At 47.2% G+C, this 19,536-nt stretch overlaps 2 protein-coding genes and 1 long non-coding RNA gene across 4 annotated transcripts in view; all 3 read right to left on the bottom strand.

The window, feature by feature from the left end:
- The window catches only part of LOC143975803 (N-acetyltransferase 8F1-like), a 23,385-nt gene extending 15,675 nt beyond the window's left edge, over nucleotides 1–7,710 (bottom strand). Inside the window, 1 exon segment of the mRNA XM_077478347.1 lies at nucleotides 7,597–7,710. The gene's annotated coding sequence lies outside the window, so the exon portion shown is untranslated.
- LOC143975804 (N-acetyltransferase 8F1-like) overlaps nucleotides 1–19,536 on the bottom strand; it is a 261,344-nt gene that overhangs the window by 98,132 nt on the left and 143,676 nt on the right. The gene's annotated exons all lie outside the window — the stretch shown is intronic.
- The window catches only part of LOC143976252 (uncharacterized), a 37,805-nt gene continuing 32,293 nt past the window's right edge, over nucleotides 14,025–19,536 (bottom strand). For both annotated transcript variants that reach the window (XR_013272574.1, XR_013272575.1), the window contains exon 2: nucleotides 14,025–14,560. This is a non-coding gene — a long non-coding RNA (uncharacterized LOC143976252). The remainder of the gene's footprint in view (nucleotides 14,561–19,536) is intronic.

Raw genomic sequence — 19,536 nt, 5'->3', positions numbered from 1 at the left:
TGTAAAAAAAATGAAATAAAAAAACAAAACAAAAATAAGATTTATTTTTTAAAGTATATAATTTGGGCTCATTCACACTGGCTTTCTTGCACATACAGTGTGAATGAGCAGTTTGTTTAAAATACCCAATTTGTTTTAATAAAAAAAAGTTTGCATTTAATTTTATTAGCCATAAAAACAGCCCTCCAAAATCCTCAGGACCAGGCCCATGTTGCTCTTAATCTGGCCCTGACTGGCCCCGAAAGCCCACGGTCTCTCAGAATGTGGGTCTCAGCAGCCAAACCATCAAATTCAGACTGTGTAAAGCAGGATGGTAGATTGGACCCTGTGAGAGCAGATCTGGCCGGAGAGGGAGGATCCACGGCCTGCCTACTGCCAACTTCATGATCTCCGCATACCACGGTCGCCTGGGCCAAGCCGGGGCCACCAAAAGAACCGACTTTGTCTCCCTCTTTACTCTTCCCAGGAACCGTGAGCGGGCACGGTGGGAAAGCATACATTAGATTGTACTGATCCCAGGGAACTGTCAGAGCATCTGACCCCTGAGCAAATACATCTCTTGTCCTTGACACAAAATTGTCCAGCTTTCTGTTAAATCTGGACGCAAACAGATCTACGTCTGAAAATGCCCCACCTGCGACATATGTTCCGAAAATACGTCGGGGTGTAGGGCCCATTCTCCTGGGCACAACTGCTGGTGGCTCAGAAAATCCACCTGCCAATTTTCCACTCCTGGAATGAAGACTGCAGAAAGGGATGGAACATGCTTTTCTGCCCAGACAAGTATGCGATTCACCTCTCTTTGTGCAACCAGACTCCTGGTGCCACCCTGGTGATTGATATAGGCCACTGCTGTGGCATTGTCGGACTGAACTCGAACAGGGAGACCCTGTAGTCTGGAAGACCAGTTTATGAGAGCCATATAAACTGCCCGGATCTCCAAAACATTTATGGGCAATAGCTTCTCGATCGCAGACCATTTCCCCTGCGAGCACGTCTCCTCCAACACTGCTCCCCAGCCTGTCAGGCTGGCATCTGTAGTTATAATCTTCCATGGAAGAGGAAGAAAAGTTTTGCCTTTCAGCAGATTCTTGGTCTGTAACCACCAAACGAGACTCTTGAGTGTCCCTGGGGATAGACACACAGGAAGATCCAAGGCCTGGGGCTTCCTGTTCCAAGCCACAAGGATGCATCTTTGCAGAGGCCTTGAGTGAAACTAGGGGAATGGAATGGCCTCGAAGGAGGCGACCATTTTCCCTAACAGTCTCATACACAACCGAATGGGGGAAGATCTTCTACCCAAAATTAGGCGCACCAGACCCCCTATAGCCATGGCTTTTGGCCTTGGTAGAAACACCCCGCCCTGAGCGGTGTCAATGACCATGCCCAGATACTCCAACCTGGTAGCAGGCTGCAGGGACGACTTTTCTAGGTTTATAATCCAACCTAGGCGTTTCAGGTGTTCTAGCGTTCTGATGACGCTGTGGTTCAAGAGCGCTACTGTTTTCTCTATGAGAAGCAAATTGTCTATATAAGCCATGACGGCTATACCCTGAGCTCTTAGGTTTGCCAAGAGAGGTTCTAGAATCTTTGTGAAGACTCGAGGAGCCGTAGCGAGACCGAACGGCAAGGCCACAAATTGAAAATGGCGCGAACCTTAGATACTTTTGGTGTGTGGAAAAAATTGGCACATGAAGAGATGCATCCTTGATATCTATTGATGCCATAAACTCTCCCCCTTGCAGGGAGGAGACCACAGAGTGTATTGACTGCATTCGGAAAGACCGGATGTGCAAAAACAGGTTCAGATCCTTCAGATCCAGGATAGGTCTGACACTTCCATTTGGATTTGGAACGGTGAAGAGATTCGAGTAAAAGCCTGAACCCTGTTACTTTGGGTCCACTTCCACTATCACCCCCTGGGATAGTAAGTGATCTAAGGCCAGAAATAGCGGTCTTTGCTTTACTTGGGGATCCTTGACCTTAGGAAGCGAGAAGGTGGAATCTCCTGAAACTCTAGCTTGTAGCCCAGAGATACCGAGGAGGTTACCCACTTGTCCCGGATCTCTTCCCGCCAGGCTTCTGCAAACTGCAGGAGCCTTTCCCCCACTCGGCCGAGCGGGGGCGCCCCATCACAAGGAAGTTTTGGGCTCTGCTTGGCAGGCTTTCGCCCCCAAGTCTTTTTCTGCCCCTGGGCATGGCCTTGAGCCTATCCTGTAGCTTGATGCTCCGGGAGAGAGAGAGCACCTAAATGATGGACGTTTGCTTTTTAAATACCTCCACAAAATGACTGAGAGTTTTGAGGGTTAAACACAGACCTATTTTTCAATCCGCTATCTAGACGGGTCTCAATCCTAGAGTTCGTAGGTCTTGGGATCACTGGATGACTTGAAAAATGCTTCTTAATGTTTAGCGTTTGGATAAATTTATGAACATCCAAATAAACATCAAATTTATTCATAGATTTTCCTGGAGCACATTTCAGGCCCATGTTCAGCATGTTCATCTCTTTATCATCCAACTCCACGTTACTTTTTCCGATCATTTGTAGAGAATTGCGATCGGACAAAAGGGCCACGCATGCTCAGATCAAATTACGAGACCAAAGCTATTGGCTACTAGCCTGAACGTAGTCCCATCGTAACAAACGAACGAACGTCATCATGTTCTGAACGATTGGATTTTCCGACAACTTTGTCCGACCGTGTGTATGCAACACCAGTTTCGGACAAAATCCGTGTGAAAAAATCCAACGGATTTTGGTGTCGGAATGTCCGACTGTGTGCACAAGGGCTAACACTTGCGGTCATTGGGAAGAGTTACCTCTTTACAGATAGCTAAAAAGATCAATGGTGTCAGTGGGAACTTATCTGAGAGGCAGAAATTGCCCAATGCCCTAGCAACCTTTGGAGGAACCCTAGTGTTCTACGGAACCCTGGTTGAAAATCACTGGTCTAGCGTATCCTAACCAACTTCTCCAAGGACAGACTAGAAACCATGAGATCGGAATCAAGCGTGATCCCCAAAAAAATGTATGACTTTGGTCAGACCTTACATCTTATGCGCAGCTAAAGGGATGTTTATCTCTGAAAACAGTTTCATAAGTGCATGCAGATCCCTGGGCGGGTCACCAGGGTCTTCCAAAAGTAAAAAAAAAATCATCAAGATAATGAATTATCCTCTGCCCAGGCTCTTCATTGGATTTTGGGTAATTGTAGAGGTTTGTCAAAGGTCTCAAACAAGCAAGGACTGCTTTTTGACCCAAAAGTCAACCTAGTAGCGAAATAATACTGACCGTGCCATTTGATACTGTGCCATTGCCAGAGAGCAGGACTAATAGGAAGCAGCTTAAAAGCATCAGTAATATCAGCTTTGGACAGCCAAGCTCCCCTGCCTAAGGCCGCGTACACACGCGGGGACTGTTCGGCCAACTTTGTCCGCTGAACAGTGTTTCGGCGGACAGTCCGCCCGTGTGTGGGCGTTCAGCGGACAGTTTCAGCGAACAGTCCGCTGAACAAGGTTTTTCGGAATTTCCGAAAAACTGTCCGCTGAAACCTTGTTTCAGCGAACAGTTCCCTCGTGTGTAGGCTTGTTCGACAAACTAAGTTCCGCGCATGCTCAGAAAGGCTTTACACGCCGAAAGTTATAATGCAGTGTATAGGACGTCATATTTTTCGTCCCGTCGTACGTGCCGTTCACGTCATCGCGCACGGTTTCAGCAAACTGTTCGTTCGTCGTGTGTGGCCATGTCCGTCCATGCTAATTTTGAGCGGACTGTTTGCCGAAACTGTTTGACGGACAAAGTTGGGCGAACAGTCCGCCCGTGTGTACGCGGCCTAACTGTACAATTATGCTGGATCGCCAAAGCCAATGATGAATACTTCAGTGAAAATTCCTCGGAGGGAATGAGAGAATTAAGGCTAGGAATATGAGATGAATGAGGCACGGACAAATCATAAATCTTATTGGAAAATTTTACACAGACCACCCCAATGGGGCTAACCCTCCACATACAAAATGGCGATGAATGAAAAGGATCAATCAGGAACCTATTGGACAGTTCTGCCTGTAGTAACTCATCAACAATAGCATGGTGACTCTCCGCTGACCTCAAATTATTACATTCGAAAGACTCGGCTGGAAGTGTAATGAGACCAGTGTGAAGGCCTGTTGAAAAACCCTCCTGCAAAAACTGTCTGAAAGCTGGGGTTTGGTGGTTTTCCAGGTAATCCCCTAGCAAGGAGATATTAACTTGACATAGTCATGAAGCACTGAAAGGCTTGACAAGACAGGCGGACTTGGGGTAGGCTCTGAAGCAATTAGAACAAACATGCAACAACCTGCATTGGTTGTAGTTGCAACCTGTGTAATTGTAATTATTGCATAGCTGAGTTTTACCCAGATAATGGATGGGTCTACCCATTTTATCCACCTGACCTGAAAGTCCAGAAGAACCACCGGCTGCCTGCTTGGAAGTCCCCATTTGACTAGAGGACTCACCATTTGGACACCAGGCTGTGGGGTGTGCTGATGACTGGCAGTTGGCACATACAGGAGATTTCTGGTTGGCGAAATGCCTCCATATCGATATCGCCCCAACATGTCACCACCTGGAACTGAGTCCAAGTGGCAGCCACTTTTGTCGAGTATAGTCATAAAAAGTGAAACCGTCATACTTGAGCGCCAAACCTGCCATCTTATGAAGGTATAGGTCAAACTCTTCTCTCCTACCCAGACTGACTGAATAGACAATGTCTCTGAAAATGCCGAACGCCGGTACTAATTCCGGCACACTGAGTTTGCATGTGTATGCAAGCTAAGCTTGAGCGGAATTCCGTGGGAAAAACCATCCAAGTTTTTTTCCGACGGAAAATCCGCTAGTGTGTAAGGGGCATAAGCCTGGGATCTTTGGTTTTGAGCACCGCTGACACCTCCCCACAAGCCCATGACTTGTTCTCAGTAATATCTTGGGCCGCTATTAGCAGCGAGGCCAAATTGACATCCTTCCCTTCCAAAATATCCTTCTTGATATTGGCTGGGTTGAAATGGGCCGGGGACACAGAAGGCAATACCGTCAACGGTGCAGGTGCTGCCCAAGGTAAAGATAAGACATTACCTGTAGCCGGGCTTGGAAGAGCGGGAGTTGGGGGTGCAGCTGACACCACAGCACTAGGTGAGCGGGCTTCAATCACCTCCATCCTATCCTGCAACTGCAGCATGGAGGTAGAGAGTGTATTTAACACCGCGTGTATCTGCGTCAATGAGTTGTGCACCGAAGCGTGTTCCACTCTGGTAGATAGTAGTGGTTGAGAAAGAGATGGAAAGAACAACCTAAAGAGTTCCGCTTTCCTAGCCGTAGCTGGGAAGGGAATACCCTTCTGATGATGCATTGCAACAAGCCTAGGTACCATCCAACTAACCACTTCCCGCCCCGGCCTATAGCAAAATGATGGCCGGGCGGTGGTTGCGTTATCCTGACTGGACATCATATGATGCCCAGCAGGAGAACAGCCGCCACACACCCGTGGGGGCGCGCATCGCGGCGATCTGTGTTGAGGTGTGTCAGTGACACCGCTACCCAGATCTTGGTAAAGAGCCTCCGACGGAGGCTCTTTACCACATCATCAGCTGTGTCCAATCATGGCTGATCACAATGTAAACAGGAAGAGCCGTTGATTGGCTTTTCCTCACTCGTGTCTGATAGACGCATGTAGAGAAGAGCCCATTGGCTCCTCTCCTGACGGGGGGAGGAGTCTGTGCTAATTGTTTATCAGCATAGCCCCCCTCAGCTCCCCACCTAGGACCACCAGTATGCCGCCAGGACCACCTGGATAGTCATCCACACTGGACCACCAGGTATGCCCTCCCTAGACCACCAGGGAAATGCAAATCTGTGCCCAGGCAGCTGCCAATCAGTGCCCACTCACAATGCCTACCACTGCCAGTGCCACCAGGGATGCCTATTAGTGCCGCATATCAGTGCCATGTATCAATGCCCATCAGTGCCCAGCAACGCCACCTATCAGTGCCACCCATAAGTACCCATCTTTGCAGCCTTTCAGTGCCCATCAGTGCCACCCATGAGCGCTCATCAGTGCCGCATATTGGTGCCCACTCATTGATGCCACCTCATCGGTGCCGCCTGATCAGTGCCTGTCAGCGCTGCATTATCAGTGCCCATCAGTGAAGGACAAACCTCACTTATTTACAAAATTTTATAACAGAAACGAGCAATTTTTTTTTTTTTTACAAAATGTTCGGTCTTTTTTTATTTGTATAGCAAAAAATAAAAACCCCACAGGTGATCAAATACCACCAAAAGAAAACTCTATTTGTGGGAACAAAATGATAAAAATTCTGTTTGGGTACAGCGTAGCATTACATTTAAACAGCGACAGCGCTGAAAGCTGAAAATTAGCCTGGGCGGGAAGGGGGGAGGGGGTAAGTGCCCGGTATTGAAGTGGTTAATGATGGTGAGCTGCCATGCTCCGAACCCCTACGATGGGTAGGTGGGTTGAAGGCGAACTCGTCGCTCTCTGACGCGTGTGACATAACGATATCTAAAGGAAAAATACAGTAAGAACAAAACAACCGTACTACCAAGAACACCCCTACATGCCAAAGGTGAATGGAAGGAGTGAGCCAGAGAAACCTGGCATGGCCAACCCCCTGCTACAGATGTTTGGCATGCTGCACCGCAAACTTTATCTCCAACGCTGCCCCCTCCCCTTCATGCCTGTGATATGCCTAACGTGCCCCACGGACTGACCAGTGTGGCAAAAACACCCCCTACAGGCCTACTCCCACAAGACAGCCCCCCCTCATGCCTGCGACATGCCTAATGTGCCCAACGGACTGACCAGTGTGGCAGAAACACCCCCCCACCCTCCCGCAAGCCTACTCCTCCCTTCCCCCCCCCCTTGCCCAGCTATACTCTTCTCCCCCGGCCATGGCAATACATGACAATACGTCCGTAAGCTTCCCCCCCCCCCCCCCGTCTGTTCGAGGTCCACAAGGGCTCCCCCACAGTTACCTGGAGTACTGCAATAAGTGCCAACTCCCCCTCCCCCCCCCCCCCAGCAATACCTAAAACCAACGAGGCGAGCAGGAGAAGCGAATCCTCCCGACAGGCGATTCTCCTGCTGCACGAAAACCAGAAATGACTTTTGGTCGCACCGAAAATTACGCTCGTCGGCCTTTACCACCAAACCAGGAAGACGAGGGACCTGCAAGAAGAAGAGGAGGGATATATACCCCCCCCGACTCCTCCTACAAACCCAGGCTGGCCACCCTTCTAACTGGCATGTAAAGACAGGTGTCCCAATACTTTTGACAATATAGTGTATATTTTGAAAGCACTCTTACTTTACAGCATTCCTTCCCACCTGCCTAAAACTTGGGGGATAGCATTCTTTACAACAGCATAATATTAGAAAAAGCAAATCAAAATATATACATATGATACAAAGCATAGCAGACTAAATGTCACCCCATCGGGGTTTACATCTATTTAATGACTCTTCAGATTGTATGTAACGGTGGATCTGTGTGTGTGTGTGTGTGTGTGTGTGTGTGTGTGTGTGTGTGTTGACAGACCTGTGAAGGGTCCCGAGGACGTTTGATGCGGTTCCCCTTTAGGTGTGCGTCCTTCCAATATCTCGTGTCTGGATTTCTCTTCTCCCCCTCATCGCTTGTATGGTCAGGATACAGGTCCCATCTACCTTTGATCCAATATAGTAAATGATTAAGGGATCCGATTGTTGGCAGTGCCAGCTCATTGGTCAGGCTGGGTGGTTTCATGAAAAAAAAAATAATAATATGCCCGCTCCCTGAGATAAGGAGGCAATACAAGAGAGCCTTGTAAAGTGAACCTCCTATGATCCGAGAAAAGTGCAGGCTGCCGACCTCCTTCTAAAAATGCTTCATATCTGGCTGTTGCAATCTCACAATAAATGTTATAAAATTAGTATCTATGCGCTGTGCCAAGTACACAGGGTGAGCCAGGGAAGAGTCCTGACCCGCCTTATATGTTCCAAGCCTGCGACAGTCAGGGGTGTGATGGACGCGGCGGCGGCGGCAAACCCGCACCCATCGTGGTCGGTCATCCAGCCCCGCACTCTCGTTCTGGGTGGACGTTAAATGATGGCGGGGCGGTGCAGCTCTCGTTCCGGGTGGATGTCAGATAACGGCGGGGCAGGGTGGTGCGGCTCTCGTTCTGGGTGGACGTCAAATGACGGCGGGCGGTGAGGCTTTCGTTCTAGGTGGACGTCAAATGACGGTGGGGCGGGGTGCGGCTCTCGTTCTGGATGGACGTCAAATGACGGCGGGGCGGTGAGGCTTTCGTTCTAGGTGGATGTCAAATGACGGTGGGGCGGGGTGCGGCTCTCGTTCTGGATGGACGTCAAATGATGGCGGGGCAGTGAGGCTTTCGTTCTAGGTGGACGTCAAATGACGGTGGGGCGGTGCGGCTCTCGTTCTGGGTGGACGTCAAATGACGATGGGGCAGTGAGGCTTTCGTTCTGGGTGGATGTTAAATGATGGTGGGGTGGTGCGGCTCTCGTTCTGGGTGGATGTCAAATGACGGCGGGGCAGTGAGGCTCTTGTTCTGGGTGGACATCAAATAACGGCGGGGCGGTGAGGCTCTCGTACTGGGTGGACGTCAAATGATGGCGGGGCAGTGAGGCTTTCGTTCTGGGTGGACGTCAAATGACAACGGGACGGTGAGGCTCTCGTTCTGGGTGGACGTTAAATGACGACGGGGCAGTGAGGCTCTCATTCTGGGGGGACGTCAAATGACGGCAGGGTGGTGAGGCTCTCGTTCTGGGTGGACGTCAAATGACGATGGGGCAGTGAGGCTCTCGTTCTGGGTGGACGTCAAATGACGGTGTGGTGGTGCGGCTCTCGTTCTGGTTGGACGTCAAATGACGGCGGGGCGGTGAGGCTCTTGTTCTGGGTGGACGTCTAATGACGGCGGGGCAGTGCGGCTCTCGTTACGGATGGATGTCAAATGACGGTGGGGCGGTGTGGCTCTCATTCCGGGTGAATGTCAAATAACGGCGGGGCGGTGCGACTCTTGTTCTGGGTGGACGTCAAATGATGGCGGGGCGGCTCTCGTTCTGGGTGGACGTCAAATGACGGTGGGGCGGTGCGGCTCTCGTTCTGGGTGGACGTCAAATGCCGGCGGGGAGGTGCGGCTCTCTTTCTGGGTGGACGTCAAATGATGGCAGGGCAAATCTCGTTCTGGGTGGACGTCAAAAGACGGTGGGGCAGTTCCACAGACCACAGATGGGAATGGTCACAGATTTACATTATAGCAGAACTCTTCTAGGAACGGGGATTTCTCTAGTTTGCATCGTGCAAGCTGAACACTTTTCAAAACAAGGTTTAATAATGAAAAGGTCACAGTTGGGCGCACATTTAACCACTTTCAGACCGGACCAATTTGCTGGTCAAAGACCAGACCACTTTTTGCGATTCGGCACTGCGTCGCTTTAACTGACAATTGCGCGGTCGTGCGACGTGGCTCCCAAACAAAATTGACGTCCTTTTTTTCCCACAAATAGAGCTTTCTTTTGGTGGTATTTGATCACCCCTGCGGTTTTTATTTTTTGCGCTATAAACAAAAATAGAGCGACAATTTTCAAAAAAAAACATTATTTTTTACTTTTTGTTATAATAAATATCCCCCAAAAATATATAAAAAAACATTTTTTTCCCTCAATTTAGGCCGATACGTATTCTTCTACATGTTTTTGGTAAAAAAAAATCGCAATAAGTGATTATTGATTGGTTTGCGCAAAAGTTATAGCGTTTACAAAATAGGGATAGTTTTATAGCATTTTTATTAATAATTTTTTATTATTTTTTTTTTTACTAGTAATGGCGGCGATCTGCGATTTTTATTGTGACTGCGACATTGTCGGGGACCCATCAGACATTTTTGACACATTTTTGGGACCATTGTCATTTATACAGTAATCACTGCTATATAAATGCAGTGATTCCTGTGTAAATGACACTGGCAGTGAAAGGGTTAACCTGTGGGTGGCAGTGTAGGGGTTAAGTGTTCCTAGGGGTGTGTTACTAACTGTGGGGGGGTTGGGCTTTCATTTAGTGTACACTGATCTCTGCTCCAATCACATGGAGCAGAGATCAGCGTCACTAGTTGCTAGGCAGAATGGGAAAATGTTGTTTATACAGCATTTCCTCCATTCGGCCGCTCCGTGAGACGATCGCGGGGATGCCCGCGGCGATCGAGTCCGCGGGTCCCGCGACCGGACTCACGGGGGTCCCAACCAGCGCGGGAGCGCGCCGCCGGCGGCGCGCTCCCGATGGCACGGCGGCAACGAATATTGGACGTACATGTAAGCCAATATGCCTGCCCGTGCCATGCTGTCGACGTACATCGTCGTGCGCTGGTCGGGAAGTGGTTAATGTTACAGGAAAAAGGGGCGTCTGGAAGAAATAGACATAGTACATCATCAGAGGAAGTACACTTGCCGCTGTCCTGGGTGTGATCAGAGTTCAGTCCATGAGCTGTTATCGGTTCTCAAACTTGACCGATGTTCCTGATTGGATGGTAGATGAGAACTGTCCTGGCATCTCCCTTTTCTTCGGGATCAAAATGGTGTAGACTAGACATGGGCGCCGTCAATAAATTCGTTTTGTTCCGTTCCGTTACGGTTCGTATTAGAATTAATTCGTATTTCGTGTCCGAAATTCAATTTCAATTCGTACGAAATACGAATTGTCGTTAGATTCGTTAACTTGTACGAACGTTCTTTACGATGAATTTAAAGGTAAAAATATATACCTCAATATGGCAGTCGATGCTGATGGAAGTTTGGTTTTTATCCCAAATCCGAAATTCCGTTGAAGAATTTCCTATCCGAAATACGAATTTTCGTTGGATGAGAAAGAGAGAAGCGGATTGTCTGCCATGCACCGCTGGTCCAGTTTTCCCCTGCTCCAGTTTTCGATAGATCCCCCCACACTGTTTGGGGTCACCGGGGATGTGCGGAGATGCGCCGACAACTGATCTGAAATTCGTAAAAAAAGTTCGTATTGCGTACAAAATTCGGACGCATGGCAATTCGTATTTCGGATCCTCCCGAACATACGAATTTTGGGAAATTCGTACAAATTTGAGATTCGTACGAAACTAATCGCACATGTCTAGTGTAGACAGAGACCATCTGACCAATCTGGTCTATGGGGTGGTTGCCCGGGAGGTCACAAATAGAGCATTGTCAGCCAATCCCCAGATGACGTCCTCTTGTGACGAAACACTGCGTAGGGAGGTGATCTGACGTCATCACGTTTGCCTCGTTGGAGGTGTAGCTTTGCGGAGGACAACGAGCAGGGAGAGCGTTATTGGATACCGATAGTTTCATACTGCGCTTTACTGCGACTTTCTTGTAAGTGCAATTTATTTAAATGTATTTTTATTTTTTTATTTAAATACTACACAATGTGAGTTTTCATTGTTTGCATTCTCTGAGTGTTACCGATCCAGGATCAGTATTTTTTCGATTGATATTTTCAGTCACTTCAAATATTTTCGGAATATATGTTGTTTATTTTATATACTTAATTTTTATGTGTAAATCTGGAATATTCGCGCTGGATTTGTGCTATCGATTGAACATATTTTTGTGGTTTAATTGCATGTCATTATTTAATGTAAATTTACTTTTCATTAGAATTGTATCACTTAGCGCGTATTTTTATATTTTTTTTACTGATTTAGGGGTTTGTGGATTCTAAACTCAAAGTGCTGGCTGCTCCGTTGACTAGTGTTCTTGGATATTCATATCCCTTCTGTAGCGCAGCGTTTGGCCTTTGGCTGTTTTGCTATTTGTGGTTCTCAAACTTGACCGATGTTCCTGATTGGATGGTAGGTGAGAACTGTCCTGGCACCTCCCTTTTCTTCGGGATCAGAAGGGTGTGGACAGAGACCATCTGACCAATCATCTGGTCTATGGGGTGGTGGCCGGGAGGGCACAAATCGAGCTTTCTTTTGTTGGTATTTGATCACCTCTGCGCTTTTTATTTTTTGCTAAATAAATGAAAAAAGCCTGAAAATGTTGAAAAAAATATGTATATTTTTCATAGTTTGTTATAACATTTTGCAAACAGGTCATTTTTCTCCTTCGCTGATATGTGCTGATGGGAACCGATGAAGATGCACTGATAGGTGGCACTGATGTGCACTGTGAGGTGGCACTGATGAACACTGATAAGTCACACTGATAGGCGACATTGATAGGCACTGGGAGGTGGCACTGATAGACCGCACTGATAGGCACTGGGGGGTGGCACTGATGAACACTGATAGACTGCACTGATAGGTGACACTGATAGGCACTGGGAGGTGACACTCATGGGCACTGGGAGGTGGCACTGATGAACACTGATAGACAACACTGATAGGCAACACTGGGCACTGAGAGGTGGCACTGATGGGCACTGGGAGGTGGCACTGATGAACACTGATAGACGACACTGATAGGCGACACTGGGCACTGAAAGGTGGCACTGATGGGCACTGGGAGGTGGCACTGATGAACACTGATAGGCCGCACTGATAGATAACACTAATGGGCACTGAGAGGTGACACTGATGAATGCTGATAGGCCGCACTGATGGGCACTGATAGGCAACACTGATGAACACTGATAGATGGCACTGATGAACACTGATAGGCCACACTGATAGGCGACACTGATGGGCACTTTGTGGCGACATTGATGGGCCCTGAGAGGTGGCACTGATGAACACTGATAGATGGCACTGATGAACACTGATAGGCCGCACTGATAGGTGACACTGATGGGCACTGTGAGGTGGCACTAAACACTGATAGGCCGCAGTGATGGGCACAGATAGGCAACACTGATGAACACTGATAGATGGCACTGATGGGCACTGAGAGGCGGGACTGATGAACACTGATAGGTGGCACTAATGGGCACTGATTTTGGAAAGAGATGCCCGTACAATATTTTAAGGGCATCTCTTTCCGAAAGTGTTGTAATATGGGATGTGGTAGGAGTTCTTTGGGAATTAACTCTTAGGTGATTGCTCTTCAACTATTTACAGTATCACTGACAGGGGGCACTGATAAACACTGATACGTGACACTGATAAGTGGCACTGATAGAGGGCACTGATGAACTAGGTGGCACTGATGAACACTGATAGGTGGCACTGATAATTGGCACTGATGGGCACTGCTAAGTGGCAATGATGGGCACTGGCCGGCGGTAATGAATGATAGGTGCTACTGATGAGGAGGCACTGATGGGCACTAATTGGCAGCACTGGTGGGCACTGTTTGGACTGCCCTGTTAATCAGGACACTCAGTGTAGATGTCCCTTTCACAGAAGCTGGTTATCGTCTCTCTTCCTCACGCTGTCAGCATGAGGAAAGGAATGCTTCCATTTACTTTGTGATCAGCTGTGATTGGATACAGCTGATCACATGGTAAAGAGCCGCTGATTGGCCCTTTACCTCAATCTGTGATCAGAAGCATCCGGAGAACATTGTGATCAGAGATCATGCCACCCGCCCCGACAGCGATCACAGGAAGATGTTATATGACGGCTATAGCACGGTTGGCAAAGTGGTCAAATCTCAATGTCAAATTTAGCAGTGTCAGCATGTCGGTTATTATAACGGTAACTTTTAGTCATTTACATACATATATTTAAGGTTTTTATTTTGGTACAGTTTTATAAAACTCATATAGTTTCATATATAGGCTGACCAAGGCACAAGAATGTGAAAAAATACATTTTTACGTTTTTTTTAAATGAGTTTAATCTTTTTTTATTATTACTTTTAGAGGGGAATTAAACTTTACTATTTTTTTTTTTCCTATTAAATATGCCCTCAGGTGCTGTTAGTCGTAATTTGCCGGTATGCACCGTATATTGCATTTACATATTTGAACCCTTCAGGTGGGATATTTTAAGGAAACCATTCAACATTTTTTTTTTTTTTTTTTAATAATTCATCAAATTATATATCTTTAAAGTGGATGTTTATTTTCACCATATATTAGCACATATTAGTATATTGGCAAGCTTATAGGGGTGCCAAAAATCTCATCTGAGTTGCTCATGATGCTGATAGACCGGGAGAAGCTTTTATAACAGAGGAGACCGTTGGGTGCAGCATCAGGTTTCCAGAGGAAAAGGGATTGAGGGGCTCTGGGTCCCCAATATCCTTTTGTACCATAGACTGAGGAAATCAGAAGTCTGTAAATAAGAAAAATGAATAAACAAATTCATTGTAATTAAACGTTACATCTGAATGTAGTACCCATTTTGTGACACCAGGTGGAGCCCTTCATGCTATTTTAGACTCAGATTGGTGAGTTAACAGTCATTCTCTGAAATAACCACAAGATGTCACTGTTGCTGCAGGAATAGGTGTTTTCATCTCCCCATAGCGGAGAATAAGACTCCAAATGCAGGACATAGATATAGGATCATCTCTCTTCTGGGTCTACAGTCTGACTTTTGTACATCGCTCTTTCCTCCAAAGCTCTTGATCTGATTTAAAACAGCAGAAACAAGTTCAAACAAAAAAAGAGCGACAATTTAGAAAAAAAAAAGCAATATTTATTTTACTTTTTGCTATAATAAATATCCCCCAAAAAATATATATAAAAAAAACATTTCCCTCAGTTTAGGCCGATACGTATTCTTTTACATATTTTTGGTAAAAAAAAAAATCGCAATAAGCGATTATTGATTGGTTTGCGCAAAATTTATAGCGTTTACAAAATAGGGGATAGTTTTATGGCATTTTTATTAATAATTTTTGACACATCGGACACTTTTGACACATTTTTGGGACCATTGTCATTTTATACAGCAATCAGTGCTATGCAAATGCAGTGATTCCTGTGTAAATGACACTGGCAGTGAAGGGGTTATCCAGGGGGTGGTAGTGTAGGAGTTAAATGTGTCCTAGGGGTGTGTTACTAACTGTGGGGGGCTGGGCTGTGTGCTAGTGAACACTGATCTCTGCTCCAATCACAGGGAGCAGAGATCAGTGTCACTTGTTGCTAGGCAGTTCTCCTTCCCCGTGAGACGATCGCAGGTATCCCCACGGAGATCGAGTCCGCGGGACCCGCGACCAGACTCACGGGGGTCCCGACCAGCACGATCGTGCACTGCTGGCGGCGTGCACGCGATGGCAGGGCGGAAAATTCAACTGGACGTACCTGTACGCCAGTTTGCCTGCCCGTGCCATTCTGCTGACGTACATCGTTGTGCGCCAGTTGGGAACTGGTTAAGGGGAACCCCACGTCAATTATTTCTTAAAAATGACGTGGGGTTCCCCCCAAAGATCCATGACTTTCAATGACTGTTCTCTGTATTACGGGGAGCCGACAATTCATTATAGCCACGAGTGATTTTAAATTACTTTTTTTCCTGCAGAAATTACACTTTGTGCAGGGACAGTTCTAAACACGGGAAACATGCGCCCCTTCACAGGCATACTATAGACACCCCCCAGGTACGAAATTTAAAGGAATATTACACTTTTATTGTTTCACTTTAATCATTATTAAAATCACTGCTCCCGAAAAAACGGCCGTTTTTAAAACTTTTTTGTTGCATTGATCCATGTCCCCTGGGGCAGGACCCGGGTCCCCAAACACTTTTTAGGACAGTAACCTGCATATTACCCTTTAAAATTAGCACTTTTGATTTTGAACGTTCAAGTCCCATAGACTTTAATAGGGCTCTCTTCTCCCCTCTCTCTCCCCCCTATCTCTCTCTCCCCTCTCCCCCACCCCTTCTCTCTCCCCCACCCCCCCTCTCCCCTCTCTCTCCTCCACCCCCCTATCTCTTCCCCTCTCTCCCCTTTCTCCGTCTTCTCTCTCTCTCTCTCCCATCGCCCCTTCTATCTCCCTTCCCCCCTCTCTCTCTCCCACCCCCTTCTATGTCCCACCCCTCTCTCTCCCCATCTCACTCTCCCCCTACCCCCTTCTATTTCTCCTATTCTCTCTCTTTCTCTCTCTGTCTGTCCCTCTCACTAATTATCTCTCCCCCTTTCTATCTCTCTGTCTGTGTGTGTCTCTCTCTCCCCCTGCCCCCACTCTCTATCTGTGCCCCCTCCCTCTGTCTTTCGCTTGCCCTCTCCCTCTGTGTGTGTCTCTCTCCCTCCCCCTGCCCCCTCTCTCTCTCCCCCCTCCCTCTCTTTCTCCTCTCCCCCTCTCTCTATTTCTTTCCTCTCTCTCTCCCTCTCTTTCTCCCCTCCCCCCTCTCTATTTCTTTCCTCTCTCTATCTCTTTCCTTTCTCTCTCTCTTTCACCCCCTCTCTCTGTCCCTCTCTATCTCTATTTCTTTCCTCTCTCTCACCCCCTCTCTCTGTCCCTCTCTCTCCCCCCACCAGGGTCCACTAGTAATATCTGGTTCACTTAGTCTAGGGAGTGCCTATTTGAAATGTATTGCTTGCAGAAATGTGAACAGGAGAAGGGTTGGGACATGGGATACTCCAAAGAGCTGCACGGTACCAAAAGGGGAGAGAGGCGATCCTTCTCCAGGCAAGATCCCTTTATGGTGAGGTCCTACAGCCACCTCCTCGGAAAGATCACTTCAGGTAGACAGCCCTGAGATCTTAGAGAACAGCTGCACAGCCCACATCCTGCCTCAGGAACTCCGGAACCCTCCCTGCTGAGGAGAGAACAATCTCTGTTCCATATTTATCATCTACCCAACCACCTTCTGGACACTATTTTTTTTGCTATGCCAAGATAAATATTCAGGCTGGCTATTTGAAACTCCTACCCTATGCTCTGGAAGTTTCCAGGACAGGGGGAAGCAATCAAACACCCAGCCTGTGAAACCCTGAACAGGCCAGAACAAACAATCGCTGCTCCTTTTGACTACAGAAAGAGCACCACGCTAAATTTGCTTATGTTAGGAGGGTGCCACATATGTAAGTATCTATCTGTTAAGTCAGTTCTGACTCTTGGTGAGTGCAGACATTCTATGGCCAATAGACATGAGCCAATTTACCAGCCAGCATGTCTTAGTGGTTCTAAAGGCAAAGGTTTTCTTTTTTTTTTTTTTACCTTCATGTATTCTATGCAGCCAGCCTAATACTCACCTGAGCCCGATCTTCCTCCAGCACTCTACACTCGAGCCTCAGCTCTCCGGGGACTCTCCTTCCTCATTGGCTGAGACATTGGCTCCCGCTGCTGTCACTCAGAGCCAAAGAGCAAATGAGGAGAGAGGGGGTGGGGGCCAAACGATGGCTCTGTGTTTGATTGGACACACAGAGCAAGTTATTTGCTGTGGGGGCACTCAGAAGGAGGGAGGGGCCAGAAGGGGGGGCCCAAGAAGAGGAGGATCGGTGCTGCTCTGTGCAAAACCACTACACAGAGCAGGTATGTATAACATGTTTATAATTTTATTGTAAAAAAAAGTTTTAATATCACATATAAAGTGCATCCTGGAAATTATTATGTGCTTATTCTCTCTGTCTGACTTCGGCATTGGTACTATGGATAACGTTTAAAGTGTTACTAAACCAAGGAGCCTGCAGTCACTATATCTGGTCTTCCACAGTACACAGAACATGGATATGCAATTATGTTAGTAATAATAAACCGACATATGCCTTTTCTCACCAGCAGTATATAGCAGTCTTATGATTTCTATCAGTGTCTGGTTAAAGTTTGTAGTAAGAGTTTTAATTCTGCTCTGACTGTCCTATGAGGCTGCAGGACCCCTGACCCTCCCAAGAAATAAGGGTGTAACTGAGTGTGACCATTAGATGTCACTGTTGTCACTTCACTTGAGTGTATAATTGAGTATGACCACCAGATGTCACTGTTGCTACTTTGCTTGAGGGTGTAGCTGAGTATGACCACGAGATGTCACTGTTGATGCATGAGTTAAAGGTGTAACTGAGGATGTCCCTGTTGCTGTGTGACTTGAGGATATAACTGAGTATGACCACCAGATGTCACTGTTGCTACTTCAATTGAGGGTGTAACTGAGTATGACCACTAGATGTCACTGTTGCTTTGTGACATGAGGGTGTAATTGAGTATGGCCTCTAGATGTCACTGTTGCTGCATGAATGTAGGGTGTAACTGAGTATGACCACCAGATGTCACTGTAGCTACTTGACTTGAGGGTGTAATTGAGTATGGCCTCTAGATGTCACTGTTGCATGAGTTGAGGGTGTAACTGACTATGACCGTTAGATATCACTGCTGCTGTATGACTTGAGGGTGTAACATAGTATGACCACTAGAGGTCACTGTTGCGGCATGAATTTAGGGTGTAACTGTCACTGCATGACTTGAGGGTGTAACATAGTATGACCACTAGATGTCACTGTTGCAGCATGAATTTAGGGTGTAACTGTAACTGCATGACTTGAGGGTATAACTGAGTATGTGCCCCAGGATGACATCAGTCTCTGATGAAACGCGTAGGACGGATGATGTGCTGACATCATTGTGACTTACGAGTCGCAGAAGCGCAGGTGCTCATTGTATGTTTTTACCGAGCAGTGTTTTACTATTCCTCCATGTGGGAGAGGCGTTTTTATACTAATAAACTGTTGGATTTACACGATGCAGAGTTTAATTTATTATTTTCGAGTGGGACATTCCTAACATCGGGAGAGAGCGAGATCGCCTGCAGGACTACAGGTCTTTGGTCGGATTGCAACCCAAAGGCCCTGGCGGGGGAATCAGGCACAAGCGTTAATGGCCTTTCTAAAGGTCCAGTATATCTGGTAAGCAGGCATTTTTTTTATCACCGGTGGTGATCTCATATGGTGTCCATTGCACAGGGTATTGAAAGGGACTATATTGTGTTCAAAAGTCTACACATGGACTACTAAACCCAAGATTTCGGCACTGCTGTCTACTTATCACCCTGCTATTCACATCACTTTTTCCAATAAGGAGGACTATTCGCTATTAGATGTTTTATGCTGAATATGTTGGTTAAAGCGGGATTCCGCTGCGGTTTTGTTTTTTTCTTACCTGTGTCACTGGTGGGCGATTCCTACCGTCTCTTAGCAGTCACAATCGGAGTGTTTTTGACCCCCGGCGTGACGATTTTATTGCAATGGGAAACTTTTAAAAAAGCAGTCCGGCGGTTTCCATTTTTACTGTGGGCGTCTGAAGCCCGCGGGCATTTACTTCCTGTAAGCGATGACGCTGAGCTCCCAGCATCCACCGCTCCATCTCGTGCATGATCACTGATAGCAGTGATCAGCGCTGTAAAAGTTTCTGGTTGCCATCACAACGGGCGCTGTAGTGTCATATTTTGCTGCCTATCACAGAATGCTACGGAAGTGACGTTCAGACAACACAAACACTGGGCCGTGCGTTACAACACTAATACTTCCCTTGTTACCTCGTATCATTTTTTTACCAACCATGCTGAGCTACGTGCCGTGTTAGGTTCTGCAATGCTGGGACTTGTAGTGCCTATCCTGAGCTACATGCTCGGGGATAGGGATGAGGACACTGAACATTGAAGCCCGG

This window comes from Lithobates pipiens, unplaced genomic scaffold, assembly GCF_037356315.1.
Source record: "Lithobates pipiens isolate NorthernLeopardFrog02 unplaced genomic scaffold, aLitPip1_a1.2 Scaffold_13, whole genome shotgun sequence".
NCBI classification, from domain to species: Eukaryota; Metazoa; Chordata; class Amphibia; order Anura; family Ranidae; genus Lithobates; species Lithobates pipiens.
This window is presented reverse-complemented; position numbering and strand designations above follow the sequence as displayed.